Source organism: Sorex fumeus, unplaced genomic scaffold (assembly GCF_029834395.1).
Source record: "Sorex fumeus unplaced genomic scaffold, SorFum_2.1 ptg000029l, whole genome shotgun sequence".
Taxonomy (NCBI): domain Eukaryota; kingdom Metazoa; phylum Chordata; class Mammalia; order Eulipotyphla; family Soricidae; genus Sorex; species Sorex fumeus.
Genome location: NW_026606086.1, coordinates 9,104,638 through 9,120,109, shown reverse-complemented (window position 1 = coordinate 9,120,109; position 15,472 = coordinate 9,104,638). Strand labels below are relative to the sequence as shown.

At 42.7% G+C, this 15,472-nt stretch overlaps 1 protein-coding gene across 1 annotated transcript in view; it reads left to right on the top strand.

Moving 5' to 3' along the window:
* ONECUT1 (one cut homeobox 1) overlaps positions 1 to 2,153 on the top strand; it is a 37,146-nt gene extending 34,993 nt beyond the window's left edge. Inside the window, exon 3 of the transcript XR_008792615.1 lies at positions 1,884 to 2,153. The gene's annotated coding sequence lies outside the window, so the exon portion shown is untranslated. The remainder of the gene's footprint in view (positions 1 to 1,883) is intronic.
* The last annotated feature ends 13,319 nt before the right edge of the window (positions 2,154 to 15,472 follow it).

Below are 15,472 nucleotides of genomic sequence, written 5' to 3'. Positions count from 1 at the left end.
TCCTTTTTGTTATTTAGGAGAAAAGGCATTGCGTTTGTTCTTTCTTTAACTTATTAAATTTCCTAGAAAATATTGCTTTGCAGGTTAAGACCTGAAATTCCAGAGAGTTAGAGACTTGTTTGATGTGTGTGAATGCATGGGCATTTGTGAAATCCTTCCCTATTTTCTGTTTGTTTGTTTGTTTAAGCATTCACACAGGTCTGAGAAGTAAAGAGTGTTAAAATCTCCAAAGAAACATGCTGGCTTAGGTTTGAAAATCCTTCCCCAAGTTTCAGAACTGCTCCAAGCAAGGGCAGAGCATGAAGGTGGGTTCTTTTGCAGAACTGACAAGACAGTAAAGTGATGTCTTTTGCCTTCACAGACTTCGAGACAGAGAGGAGCTGGCCTGGTCCCTTTTTGTCTAAGCAACCCAAGATATGATTGCTCAGCGCCCAGTTTAAGGGAAATGCCTCAGAGTTACATATCCTTCCCTATCACGGGAGAGTAGGATGTTTTTCAAATCTCCTGCTCACAATTACCCCCTTCCACCTCACTCACCTTCCCAGATTAGATGATCTGCAAGTATCAAAACGTCTCCACAGTGTATGTGCTCCAGATCTTTTTGGATTGGATCGGATGCTTTTAATCCTTCCTCTTCCCACTCCTTATCTTGTCCTCCCACTCCTTATTTTTCCTTGTACCCTCTTGTGGAGGCTGCTAGAACAGGCTCGCGTTAGCGAATGTGGGCGTGTCTGCACGCGCGCATGCGTGTACACACACACACACACACACACACACACACACACACACTGATTTGTGGCCTGCTCTGAAGAACTGGTGGCCTCTGTTTTGTTTTTACTGAACTATACAGCATCAGTCCGTAGATGTAAATACCTTTCCTTTTCAAGACAAGAATTTTACCATATTTTCTTTTACAGGGATATTTGGGTGGGGAAGGAAAGGGGGGCTTAGACTTTGAGTCAAATGTTACAGTTTTCTTAGAAGCATTTTTATACTCGTTAAGTATTAAGGGCAATTAAGTATTAAGGGCAATAAATCTGCTCTGAGTTGCAGGATCATCCAGTGCTCTGTTGGTCGACATTGATTATTTGTTTTGAATATAAATGTTATGCAGAGTTCTGGAACGCCCAGAAAAAAATGGCTGAGGGAGTAAACTTTTACCATCAGCAATGAAAAGCTGAACAAGGTTGTATCATGAGGTCATTCATAATTTCTGTTTCTATGTTCATCTTGATTTGGGGGATGGTATGTTCTGCGTTTATTACATAATCACTGTGGGGTCATTTTAGATTTGCCGTCTGAATCAAGTGACAACTATTTTTTGTTAAATAAACTTTGAAACATTGTCTTCCACTGCTTCATATCTACCTGTGTTTCTTGTCCCTTCTGGGTCAGCCCATCTGCCACTCACTTAGACGTGTCCCTTGCCCTGCCCTGCTAAGGTCGGTGTACCTCTGACCCGAGCTTTTGTTTCAGTGTGACTTAGCCCCCTGTTCCACTTAGCTTGATGGTTTATTATGTAAGGAGGGTGCCTAAGACAATCATCAGGTAAATAATTAAAAATGAAATTTAAAAAAAGGTTCGTAGAGTAGAAAATCTTCCAAGAGCAGAGGGAGTTCTTCTTTAGCATTGGGGATGGGAGGGAGGGAAGGTAAATGCATAATTAATTTTCAAAACCTAACCATGGGGGCTTAGAAGATTTTTGATAAAAGACAATGTTGCTGTCATTTTTCTTGTGAGTTAGAAAGCAGTGGTAGTTTATATGTTGCATCTACATTTCAGACTAAATAAGTATTGTACCCAATTATGGTTGGTTGCTGATATTTTGTCTCTTTCTCTCTCTCTTTCTCTGTCCAATGCTTTTTTTGTATTCCTGTGTGTAGAACAAAAAGTGTAATGCATTAGGCATTATTCTGGTTTGTTTACGAGTATCCCCTGTACTACATTAAGATTTCTTTCCATTTTTTTAAGCTTTACTACTGTTCTCATTTTATGCCGTGCAATATCATCTGCTGTGTTTGCTAAGCAAAAAAAAAAAGAAGAAAAAAAAAATCAAGTGATGACGACATCATGCTTTTCAGTGTTAAAATGTTTTCAGCATTCATGTAGTCACCAAAATGTAGTAAATAAAATGTTGGATTTTCCAGCACTTTACATTTAGACCACTCTTGCCTTGTTTTGTTTTTATTCTCCACCATACTAAGAATAGCTAATGGATTTTCTGCGAAGAAAGTTAGGAGCTGAACATTGAAATCAAAATCATGCTTTAAAGAGAGATGAACTAAGACTGGGAATGTGGCTGGCGGGCAAGCACATGTCTTGCATGTGTGAGATCTGGGTTCAATCCCTGGAACCACAAAAAAAAAATTTTTTTTTAATTTTCAAAGAAAGATTAAGGAAAAAAGAAAGAAGGAGGTCTTTGGGATATTCTGTTTGTAGATTTCAGCCATTTTGACACTAATTTTGCTAACTCCTGGAAGAAATTTTTAAAAATATTAATAAGAATGACCTTTATTTATTTGGTTTTGGGTCACACCTAGTGGTGCTTAGGGCTTCCTCCTGGCCCTGTGCTCAGGGATCACTCCTGATGTGAGGGGAACTAAGTGGAGTCCCGGGAATTGAATGCTGGTCAGCCAAGTGCAAGGCAAATGCGTTATCCACTGTTCTGGCCTACAAGGATAGCGTTTAAAAGTCCTGTCCAGTAGAATAGCAACTGCTAGTAGTAGGGTGTGTCTGTCTGTCCATCTATGTCTGTGGAGCTGGGGGAGAGCCAGGAAAGTCATTTCTTCCTTGTTGGTTGTACAGTGATTGATCCAGAGGAGGAAACTAAGACTTGAGTTGCTTCTGTGTTCACTGACCATGCGACTTTGGGCAAATGCCTTTCATTATTTAACTCTCCCAAATCTGTTTCCTTTCTGTAAAATGGGGCTATCTATATTACAGAAATATTGTAAGGAATAGAAATTAAACCTAAGTAAAGTTTAGCACAGTGTCTAGCATGACAAATCCTTGATAAGATATTAACTATTGAAGAGACTCAGGAAGTGCTTATGGGGTTTGGGGGCCATTCCCAGCACCCAGGGACCTTCAGGGCTAGTTCCGGTGGTGCTCATGGGACCATATGGCGCCGGGATCAAATTCAAGGTCTCCAGAATGCAAAGTATGACTCCCACCTTCAAGCTATCTTTTAAGACTAGCAAATATCTTAAAATGTGGATCTTTTCTATTTATTTTCAATTACAATCACTAATTTTTAAACCAGAAATGTAATTTTTTTAATATTAAGAGCAGGGCTTCTCTCTTGAAACAATTCCAGTAGGAACAACATATTCTCTAGAAGCAAGAGGAAAAATATGTGGAATAAAACAGGAGTGGGTACTTCACAAGTGGGCATTGAACTGACCTTGTCAAAATCTACAGTTCCATGATGAAGTAGCAGGATGCCAGAAAGCACAAGCTTGGGTCCGCCTGGAAGAAGGTCTTTGTTTGTTTCTTTGGGTTTGGTTGGCTTTTGTTTGGGGAGTCACACCCAGTGATGTTTATGGGTTACTTCTGACTTGGCACTCAGGAATCACTCCTGGCAGTGCTCAGGAACCATATGGGATGCCAGGTCAGCCACGTGCAAGGCAAGAGCTCTCCACACTGTTCTGTTCGCTGCAGCCCTGGAAAAAATTTTTGATGGAGAGACTAGTTTTGAACCCAACAAGGGAAGGAGACTGTATCTCAGACTATCCCCTAAAGGCTTCCATTCCTGGGGTCTTTAGAAGAGGTCAGTGATAATGCAAATTTCGGTTGACTTGGAAAACTTCCCAAGGGAAACCTAGGGGAACTTAGGAATTTGGGAGCAGATATACCTTCCCTAATTGACTGTTCTTCTCTTTCATTCAAGTATTGAAAATGCTGTCCATAATAAAAAATGGTAGAGTTTTAATAAATGTAAAGTGTTTTGCTTCCAAAACTGGTTTTTTTGTTGTTGTTTGTTTTAATTATTTGGTTTTGGGGCCACATTAGCGGTGCTCAGGACTTAGTCCTGGCTCTGTGCTCAGGAATCAGTTATGTGGTACAGTGAGTCAAACTCAGATCAACATGTTCAAGGCAAGTGCTCTACTCACTAAATTATGTCTCTGTCCCTTAAACTTTTTTCCTGTTTCTACTCTAGGGGTGTGCAGCAGCTGCATTTATAGAGAGCACAATGCTCCTAGCATGGAGATGGTAGAGAGTTCACCCTCTCAGGTGTGGCTCTCGGCTACAGCCCACAAAAAGTCTGCACAACCAGGTTACTAGATCGCCTCCATTTGAGTTGATTGCTTTGTCTTGGTGAGAACTGTAGCACTGTCCTCCCATTGTTCATCAATTTGCTCGAGCAGGCACCAGTAATGTCTCCATTGTGAGACTTGTTGTTACTGTTTTTGGCATATCGAATATGTCACAGGGAGCTTACCTGGCTCTGCTGTGCGGGTGGGATACTCTCGGTAGCTTGCCGGGCTCTCCAAGAGGGGCGGAGGAATTGAACCCAGGTTGGCCACATGCAAGGCAAACGCCCTACCCCCTATGCTATCACTCCAGCCCATGGTGAGAACAATCTAGTGTTTATGAGGAGAATACTAAGCAGGAGGAGGCTGCCTCTGGCTTCATCTTGAAGGTTTTTGCTTTTACAAGGAAAGGTCTCAAAAGATCTCAAAAGTTATCTCTGTACAGTATGAAGAATTTCAGTCATCAAATACGTCATCTTTACCAGCAGCTTCAGAGCACAGCTGTTGATACTGACCGCCCCCCTGCCCTCCCCTCCCAACCCCCCTCCCCAGAGTCTCATCAGCAAATTCAGAGAATGAGCAGTTCATCATGCTTATTTCCTTTTCAGTAGCAACAATGTGGAATCCATTCAGGGGCACGAGTGCCACTTGGGTATGCAGGGACCAGTACCATTCCCAGTGGGACCTAGGAGTAGTCTCATTCATCCATGCATGGGGAGTGAGCATGCAGACTGTCAGCCGTGGTCTCTGTGTGGCCCCAGCCACAGATTATGAGTGACTCCAGTCCATTGGCCTTGGCCAGCAGCCTCTGTCAAACATCCTCTTGGACAATTATTTTTGGGCAAGATAGCCTTTATGGAAGCTCAGGAGCAAGAGAGAGAAAGAGAGAGAGAAGTTCTAGAGCACTATTGAAGAGTACACACACACACACACACACACACACACACACACACACACACTGGATTCATTAGAGAAGGTAGGAGGAACTTACCCACATTGTCCCTCTGTCAGGGAGGCAAAGCTCAGAACCGTGAAAGATCTTCCTAGCCCGTGGTTTGCCCCCCATGTGAGTGAACACTCAGCTCCCCCCTCCCACCCTTCTTGTGCGAGTCACTGCTGAAGAGTCCCTTTTCTTTCTGACCCTTTCCAGAGTACTGAGTCATAAATAGGTCGGATAGTGGGAGCACATAGTGGCTAGAATAGAAACAGGATTCTCAGAAGGCATTGAAGACATACGGATCTGACTAGCTGTGCCAGGGACTTCATTCAGCACTTCATGGTCAAGCCAGAGAGGTCGGACAGGAGTTAAGACATTTGCCCTGCATGTGATTGACCCTGCTTTGATCCCCAGAATCACACTGAATCACCCAGGCACTGTCAGAAGTGATCTCTGAGTGCAAAGTCAGGAGTAAACCCTGAGCACCACTGGGTGTGGCCCAACTCTCCACTACCAAAAGCAAAGCTCAGAATCCCCTGGGAATGCCTCCCTTCTGGATTCCCCCAGCTGTAAGGACTCAAAACCCCTCCAGCCCCAACTCTGTGTGTTCCCCCAACGGCAGTGAGAAAGAGCTTTGGAAAACACCTATGAAATTTATTCTGAACATACCACCATCCCAGGAGAGACCACAGATTTAAGCTTTCACGACACTCTTGGGAAAGCAAAAGAGATCTTTCAAAGTTTGACCTTGTATATGGCAGGCAAGGGTAAGACATAAAGGCTCCAGAGAACGGAGTCTAGGGATGATTTGGGACTGTTGGCGTGATTATAGGTGCAACCACCACCTCCATGTCTGATCATTTGCAATGTCAGGTTTTTATAACTTAAAAAATGGATTTGAGGGGCAGAGCAGGTAAACTTTTGGGGCCAGAGCAGGTAGACTTTGCAGGCCAGAGTGGATACAGTGAGTAGGGTGCTTGCCTTGCATGTGGCTCACCCAGGTTCGATCCCTGGCATCCCATATGGCTCCTTGCACATCACCAGGAATTACTCCTGTGGTGTGCTCGTTTGCTCGTTTTGGGGTCACACAGTCAGGTGTGACCCCAAAATGAGCAAACAGACAGAAAACCTAGGGATTTTTGCCAGACAAATTACAGCATCGACATCAATGATCAGTCACAGCAACCCTCACATATGCACACCCTATGATTTGGAGGATTGGAGGTACCTTTATAGCAAACAGCATGCAGAGCAAGGTCAGTCTGTCCCTCCAGACAGGATACACCACAGGCAGATTTTCCAGCCATCTCCGCCATACACTCCACATACACTTTAGCCATTTGTTTAGAAACAGATTTGAGGAGGACCCACTTTTCTCAGAGGAGTTAGATATCAGTTTTGATCACACCAGGGCAAGGTATGTACAAGGGCTGGAGATTGAAACTGGGATCAACCTCATTCAAGTCACATGCCTTAACCCCTGTTCTATTACTCTGGCTTGTAACTTTAAATGTGAAGACAGAAATGTAAGAGTTAAAGGAGCAACAACAAAAAAAAAATCAGGAAACTTGACACCATCAAAGAATCACAATGATTGTCTATAAACACCTATAAGCAATTCCAAAAACATTGATAGCTGCACTTTACATGCAACAAAAATTCAAAATAAGTATTTGAAGAAACTCTATGAACTATTAAAAAAACAGAAATAAATTCAATAAAAGCAGGAACACAAAATATGAGCAAAATTAGAATTTTAACAAGAATATGAAAGAACCACTGAATGTTGTCTGTTCAACCTCTACAGAAAACAGTATGAAGAGCTCTCAGTAAATTCAGCATTGAACTGCCATGTAACCCAGAAATTCCACTTGGGTTATCTATCCCCAAGAAAGAAAAAAAAATCTCATTCAAAAGGACATATGCCATATTCAGTACAATTGCAAAAATCTAGAATAAACCTAAATGTTCAATGGCAGATAAATGGACTATGAAGATGTGATATATATACACAATGGAATACTGTCACTGTCACTGTCCTCCCGTTGTTCATTGATTTGCTCGAGCGGGCCCAGTAATGTCTCCATCGTGAGACTTGTTGTTACTGTGTTTGGCATATCGAATACGTCACGGGTAGCTTGTCAGGTTTTGCTGTGTGGATGAGATACTCTTGGTAGCTTTCCAGGCTCTCCGAGAGGGCGGAGGAATCGAACCCAGCTTGGCTGGGCCAGCTGCGCACAACGCAACGCCCTACCACTGTGCTATCGCTCCAGCTGGAATACTGCACAGCTTTTTAAAAAAATTGAATCACCATGAGATACAGTTACAGGCTTACAAACTTTATGATTACATTTCAGTCATACAATGATCGAGCACACATCCCTCTACCAGTGCCCATTTTCCACCACCAACATTCCCAGTATCCCTCCCACCACCCCATCCCTTCCCACACCCTACTTCTGTGGCAGGCATATTCTCTCTCTCTCTCTCTCTCTCTCTCTCTCTCTCTCTCTCTCTCTCTCTCTCTCTCTCGTGTTACGATTTGCAATACAGATACTAAGAGGCGATCATGTTTGGTCCACAGTCTACTTTCAGCACACATCTCCCATCCTGAGAGATCCCTCCAATCATCATTTACTTGGTGGTCCCTTCTCTATCCCAGCTGCCTTTTCCCTCAGCATGTGAGGCCGGCTTCCAAATCGTGGAGCAATCCTCCTGGCACTTATCCCTACTGTCCTTAGGTGTTAGTCTCCTATATGTTACTTTATATTCCACAAATGAATGCAATCATCCTATGTCTGTCCCTTTCTTTCTGACTAGCTCCACTTAGCATGATACTCTCCATGTCCATCCAGGTATAGGCAAATTTCATGATTTCATCTTTTCTAACAGCTGCATAGTATTCCATTGCTTTAAGGAATGATTGAATTATGCAATTTGTGGGCAACATCTCCATCCGTCTTGGAGAGCCCAGCAAGCTACCCAGAGTATCCCGCACAACAGAGCCCGCACAGCAGAGCCTGACAAGATACCGTAGTATCAATATGTCAACAATGAATGGTACTCATTCCCCTGACACTGAAGGAGCCCCCAATATGTCATCGGGCTACACTTGCACTTGACAGGGACGAATGGAGACGTTTACTGGGCCTGCTCGAGCGAATTGAAGAACAACAGGGTGATAGTGATAGTGATAGTGGGCAACATGAATGGAACTGGAAGATAGTATGTTAAATGAAGTAAACCAGAAGAATAAGGATAAGCATAGGATAGTATCACTTACATGTGGCATTTAGAATAACTGGATGAAGGTATGCAGTGTATTTCAACAGGGAGAGTATACCCTTGGTCCCAGAATAAAAGAGGGGGAGGAATGCAGCAAGAGTGGAAGCGAGGGGGAGAAGAGAAAGATAAGAAGCAACAGGGGACAGGTCAAGGGGATTCAGGTACATCAGTGGTGTTAAGGGATGATAAAGCCAAATATCCAAACGACAAGTCAACAACGCTGAAATTGCAAGGCCAAATTTTAACAACTGAGCTTAAAAAGGTGATTGTCAAGAGAGCAGGCTGCCAGAGGTTGGGGGTCAGGGGGCGGGGGGAGTGATAATATGGAAGGGACTCTGGGCACATGCCTAACTTTTGGCCATTTAATTTCTCAGGAAATTTGGTCCCAAGTTGTTGGGGTCTTGCCAGAGGCACAGTGGCAATTTGGGGGTATCAGGAAGCCTGAAGGCACCATCAGACTGCTGATGCACTCACCCGCAGGTACAAGTTGACCTTCTGGCAGCACCTACCTCCACATAGTTGAGTTTTAGACATACACTGTTCCAGCACTGATTCCACCACCACCACTGTTAGTTTCCCTCCACCAATGTTCCCAGGTTCCCTTTCATATCATCCCACAAATTACCTCTGGCTCAGCTATACAGGCTCATTTTTCAGCCCTGCTTCAGAGACCCATAAATAATTCTCGAAAGAGATCAAAAGCTGCAGTTAATCTCAGACCCACACAAGGCTGAGAAGACAGGGATAAATTAGAGGAGGCATGTTAGTCTGGTGCCCACCCAAGCAGAGCCCCTGGAAGCCACTTGCTTCCACAGTCCAAAGTCACCACCATGCCCCTGACCTGACTCCACCCTCTCAGGATGGACCTCACAGAGATATTAGCTTGTTGAAAGTTTGGATATTCAGGTTTTGTAACTGAAATCTCTAGGCGTTCTCAGAGTTGGGATGGGCTACTTCCCCCCACTTCTCAATACTCCTGGAAGCACTGGTAGTCACCCCCATGAACCAGTTCCAGTGCCTCTGCTGGCCTTGCTTCAGAGACCCATAACTAAATCTCAAAAGAGAGCAAAAGTAGCAGTTAATTTTGGATCCACGCAAGGCTGAACAGACTGGGGTAAATTGGAGCAGGGATGGGTTAGCCTGGTACCCACCTAAGTAGAGCCCCCAGCAGCTTCTTGCTTCCATAATCCAAAATCACCACCATGCCCTGGGCCGGACTCTATCATCTCAGGACTGAGCTATAATATGCTGAAAATTCTGGTATGCAGATTTAGTGACTTAAATTTCCAGGTTTTCTCCAAGTCGGGATGGGCTACCTCCCCCCACCTCCCTGTACTTCCGGAAGCCTCAGCAGTCACACCCAAAACTGACACCCAGTTAAAAAACTACTCCAGCCTTACCGCACTGATAAAAATACTGAATGCCCTGAACAAACATGATGACCTCTTAGCACCTGTATTTCAAACTATAATGCACAAAAATAGAGGGAGGGTGGGGGTGGTGGGTGGAGATTTGCGGGATGGTGGGAGGGAAATGGGGGACATTGGTGGTGGGAAATGTACACTGATAAAGAGATGAGTGTTAGATCATTGTGTGACTGAAATCCAATTATGAACCGCTTTGGAATGGTCTATCTCATGGATATTCAATTTTTTTAAAAAATTCATGTTGGCTTCAGTCAGCTAAATAAATCAGTGGCTGAATAAATAGCAGTACTCCTACATTAGAAAATAAATAAATAAATAAATCTCAACTGTGAGTAACTTTGTAAATCAAAGTGCTTTGATAAAATATCCCTTAAAGTCACTCAAAAATTCTGGAGCAGAAGGAAATAATGAATTAATTGGAAAAATACAAGAGAGCATAAACAAATCACTAAATCAGGTAGAAGGAAAATAATCTGTGTATCAGAGCACAATACTCTTAAAAATTATTGCATCAGAGGGGCATTCTCTATATGAACTTTCACCCACACCTCAACCTGAGAAGTGTACTCTCAGCTCTTGGCTCTCTCTGCTCTGCAGAAGCCCTTCTTCTCCTGAAATTCTTTTCTAGGAAAGAAATCAATGAAAATTTAAGCAGAGGTTGAGACTGATTTTCATTTTCTTGCCAAGTGGTTCTTCACTCCAGCTTGAGTTTACAGCGCCCTAATAACTTGGGTAGATTCCATGTCATGTAGATCAAATGAACTTAGGGCACAGCCTGCTGTCTTTCTAGTGGGGCTGGTGAGACACGGCCCCTGCCATGCTGGGCAGATACTATGGGTAAGTGCTCAGAACTTTGTCAGCCCTAACCCTCTATAGGGAGTTCCCAGTTGATCACAGTGAGTCAAGCAGGGAGGTGAAAGCACACTTCTCTCAAGGCTCCTACCTGCCTTGCTTCCCACTTCACCCAAGTCACCTACATCACTTTGTAACACAGCCAGAAGTCAGGCAATCTGCTATACAATTTTGCGAGCAGCCAAATAATATTATTTTGGAGAGCCAATTCTTCCATCTACAACATAATTTGTGAGTCAGCCTTGAGAAAAAAATACAATAAGGTTTTTACCTTCCTCGTAATTCAGTCTTTGGGAGGTTGCATGATTCTAGAAATGTGTCCACTTCTTCTAGGTTCTCCAATGTAGTGGCATAAAATTTTTTATTGTAATCTCTCATGATATTTCTGTAATATTTTTTGAACTTCTCACTTTCAAGTTTTTATAATTTTCTTTCTGCTTTTCTTCATGAATCTAGGGTTTTCTTGTGTTGCTTATTCTTTTAATAATACAACTGTTGAGGGCTGCAGAGACAGTACAGGGAGGCGAGTATTTGCCTTGCACACCACTGACTCAGGTTTTATTCCTGCCACCATATACAGTCTCCTGTGTCCTGCCAGGAGTGATCCTTGAGCACAGATCCAGTAGAAACTCCTGAACATTGCTGGGTGTGGCCCCAAAAAATCAAACAACCAGGGCAAAATTTAAAAACCCAGCTGTTGACTTCATTGACCTTCTTTTATGTTTTTTTTAATCTCTATATTAGTTATACCTACTCAAATATTTACTATTTTCTTCCTTGTACTTGCTGTGAGCTTCATTTGTTATTCTTTCTATATTTTCTTTTAATTTTTTTTCATTTTAATTTATGCAATTTATTTTCTTTTAATTTTTTTTTTCATTTTATTTCAGGCACCATGAAAATCATTAGTGGCAACGTTTCTTGCATAAAACACTCCAGCAGCACTGCCTCCACAAGTGTTACTTCCCTCTGCCACTGACCTGTTGCTCCCCCCAAATCATTTTACAAGGCTATGGGCATTGACTGGGATAGTTGGCATGAGGAGGTTTGTTCTTTTTTCCATCATTCTGTAGAAGTTATACCTGTTTGTGAAGTTTGTCTTGTCGTTTAAAAAGCCCTATAGCAATCTCCGGAACTGGCTGGGCCAACTTCCTTCCCTGCCAAAGCCCTGGCAGCGTACTCATACCCCAACAGCTACCACCATGGCCATGGTTGGACCCTACCACCTCATGACTGAGCTCCACAGGGGTGTCAAACTGCCAAAAATTTCAGGTACACCATGTTTTGGGGGCTGAAAACTCTGGACCTATCCAGAGTCGAGGTGGGTGACCAACCCCCCACCTCCCCACACTTCCTGAAGCCTGCAGCCACACCCACTTCCCATCATCCCTGCCATGTAAGCTCACTGCCCGATTAAATGTTCTGGGTTTTCTGGGACCACATCTCCAAACTCTACAATACTAACATCCCAGTAGGAGCACGCCAGATTGAGTGTAGAAGCCAATAGCACAGCGGGTAGGGCGTTTGCCTTACAAGCGGCCAACATGGCCGACCCGAGTTCGATTCCTCTGCCCCTCTCGGAGAGCCCGGCAAGCTACCGAGAGTATTCGATATGCCAGACACAGTAACAACAAAGTCTCCAATGGAGACGTTACTGGGCCCGCTCGAGCAACAAAAACATTAACACAGAAGACTCAACTAGCAACAACAGTTTAGTAAACCCTCAGATAAGAACTTAATGTCCCCATTCTGAGAAACAACAATTTTTACAAATTTTCTTTTACTGAAGTATTTTGGGAGCATTCCATTAGTCATTTAGTGCTAACAAGCAACATAAAATAAATTATTTGGGACCTACTGCTATGGATGCAGGGTTGAGGGGTGGTTGGAAAAATGGGGACAATGGTGGAGGCAAGGTGACAATGTTGGTAGGATAGGGGTTGGAATATTGAATGCCTGGAACAAATGCATTGTGAGCAACTTTGTAAACTTTGCAAATGTGGTGTTTAACTAAAGTGGGAAAGAGCTTTTCAAAAGCAATTTTTAATAAAATGTTAAACATCCCTTTAATAAGTCTTGAAAAATTGGTTTCAATGCTCTGAAATTCCTGCACTGTTACTTTCCATAAAGCTCTGTATCATTCCTTCAAATATGAGTAGTTGTCTTGCTGGGTATTCTTGGTGAGGTTTTCTTTTTTTTTTTTTTAATTATTTGTTGAATCACCGTGAGAACAGTTACAAAGTTTTCAGTTTTAAGTCTCGGTCATACAATGATCAAACACCCATCCCTTCACCAGTTCACATTTTCCACTACCAAGAACCCCAGTATACCCTCTATTCCACCCCTCCCCCTGCCTGTGAGGTAGATGATTTCCACTTAACTCTCTCTCTACTTTGATTACATTCATTATTTCGACAAAAGATGCACCATTCTTATTTGGAATTTTCCCCCAACAATCAGACCTGCTTAAAAGGCATTGTTAGATAATTTGTTTTCTATTGCAGGTTATGAAGAGCATATGATGTTAGATTTCTGATATTTTGATTTATGATTTTATGAAGAGCATATCATATTGTATTTCTGATATTTTGATTTCTGATATTTTTATTTATGATTATGATTCTGATTTATGGTTTTGGATTTCTGATATTTTACTAATTAAGTCTGGAGGGATTTCTGCCAAAAGCTGCTGGGTTCCAAGATTGGTTTGTGTGCCTCTGGGATCATGGTCATTCTGGAGCTGGAGAACTGCTCATGGGGGGCAACTCATGGTCTTGGCAGGGTGGAAAGGATGGGCCGATTTCCCCCTCCATCCCATGAGACCACAAGTGCCCCATCACCACTGGCTCATACCTAGCTGTCCAATAGTCTCTGAGGCAGCAATCACCATGCCGCCAGGGGGGAAAAGGTGGAAGGGACAAACACCCTTTCCCACTCAGGGGGGGGTGGGGGCACGGCGCTGTAGCTTAATGCATAGTCCAGACACATTTCTGCCAAAAGCCACTGGGTTCCCATATTGCTTTGTGCACCGCTGGGATCATGGCCGTTCCAGAACTGGAGAGCCACTTGTGGGGGGGGCAACTCATGGTCTCTTGGTAGGTTTTCATATAAATGAGGAGTTCGTTTGTTTGTTTTACAACATTGCACAATTTTCTTCAGGTCTATAGAGTCTCACTTGATAGATCTGCTGTGAATCTTAAGGATGAACCCTTTGTATGTAATTTCCTTCTTGATCTTGCTGCTTTCAATATTCTATCTCTTTATTTGGCTTTTGACATTACTTGGGTAATGTTTTTTTGGCTAGGACCCTTTGGGCCTTTGGATCTGGGTGCATGCACTTTCAATTCTGAGAACTTCCTAGTTATGATTTCTTTAACTAGTGATTCTTCATCTCCTCTTTGGGAGACCCAAATAGTGTTCTCATTCTGTTTTTGCAGGGCCCAGGTCTCTGAGGCATATGTTAGTGCAGGAAGAATGGTGGAGTCAAAAAGATGTGCCTGGAGCCGGAGTTTCTTTGTCCTCTTAACAACTTCTTCGAGGCTTTTGAAGGCGTTCCATGCTGCTCTCTTCCTCCTGAGAAGTCCTGGAGCCAAGGATCAGGGACGATCACGGATCAGGGACACTGCCTTTTTTGCCAAGGTGTTAAAAATCAGATGGGCCGGACACATAATGCGATTTGGAGACGACTGCTGGACTAGAGCCATTACCAACTGGATTTCACGGGAAGTCAAAAGAACATGTGGCCGCGCACCTACGAGATGGTCGGACTTCTTCATCAAGACCCTGAATGAACAGTTTGATGCTCTTCATGTTCCTGGAGCGAGCAGACACCACGGAACTACACTAGCTCGTGACAGGGACGAATGGAGACGTTACTGGTGCCCACTCGAGCAAATTGATGAGCAATGGAATTACAAGTGATAAAAGTGCTCCATATTTATTTATAAATTCATTTAAATATTTACAACATATATTTAATTTTGTGTCTATGTATAAGTTTATATGAGAATCACATAAATTTAAATATATAAACACATTTATATACGTTTATAATCATATTACACTACCTACAAACACTACGAAATGAAACTAAAGGAAAATTCCACTTGCACTAGCATCAGAAGATTAACATATTTTGGAATGAAACTAACTAAAATTTTCAACAAATTGTTGAAGGGAATTATGTACGAAATTAAATAAAATAGGCAGATGTGTTTACATGAAAACATTCTCAACAGCATCAGTTATTAGTAAAATGCAAATCAAACCATAAGGATATATTACTTTTATACCCTTTAGGTTTGCTATAATAAAAAGAATAATAATAAATATTGGCATCTATGTAGAGAAAAAGAAACCCTCACATTTTGCTGGTGGAAATGTAGAAAGGTGCATGCATTTAGTTTTGAAAAAATTAATTAAAAAAATTTAGAAAACATTCAGTTTTTAAAAAATTAGTCATAGATATTTAGTACAGCAATTCCACTTAAATCTTGACACACAATCATAAGAAGTGAAAACACTGGGGGCTGGGAGAGATAGCACAGCTGGTAGGGTGCTTGCCTTGCACGTGGCTGACCAGGATTCATTTCCCTCAACCCCATATGGTTCCCAGAGCTCCACCAGAAGTAATTCCTGAGCGCAGAGCCAGGAGTAACCCCTGAGCATCACCAGGTGTGACCTCCCCACCCCCACTCCACACACACGCAAAAGAAAAT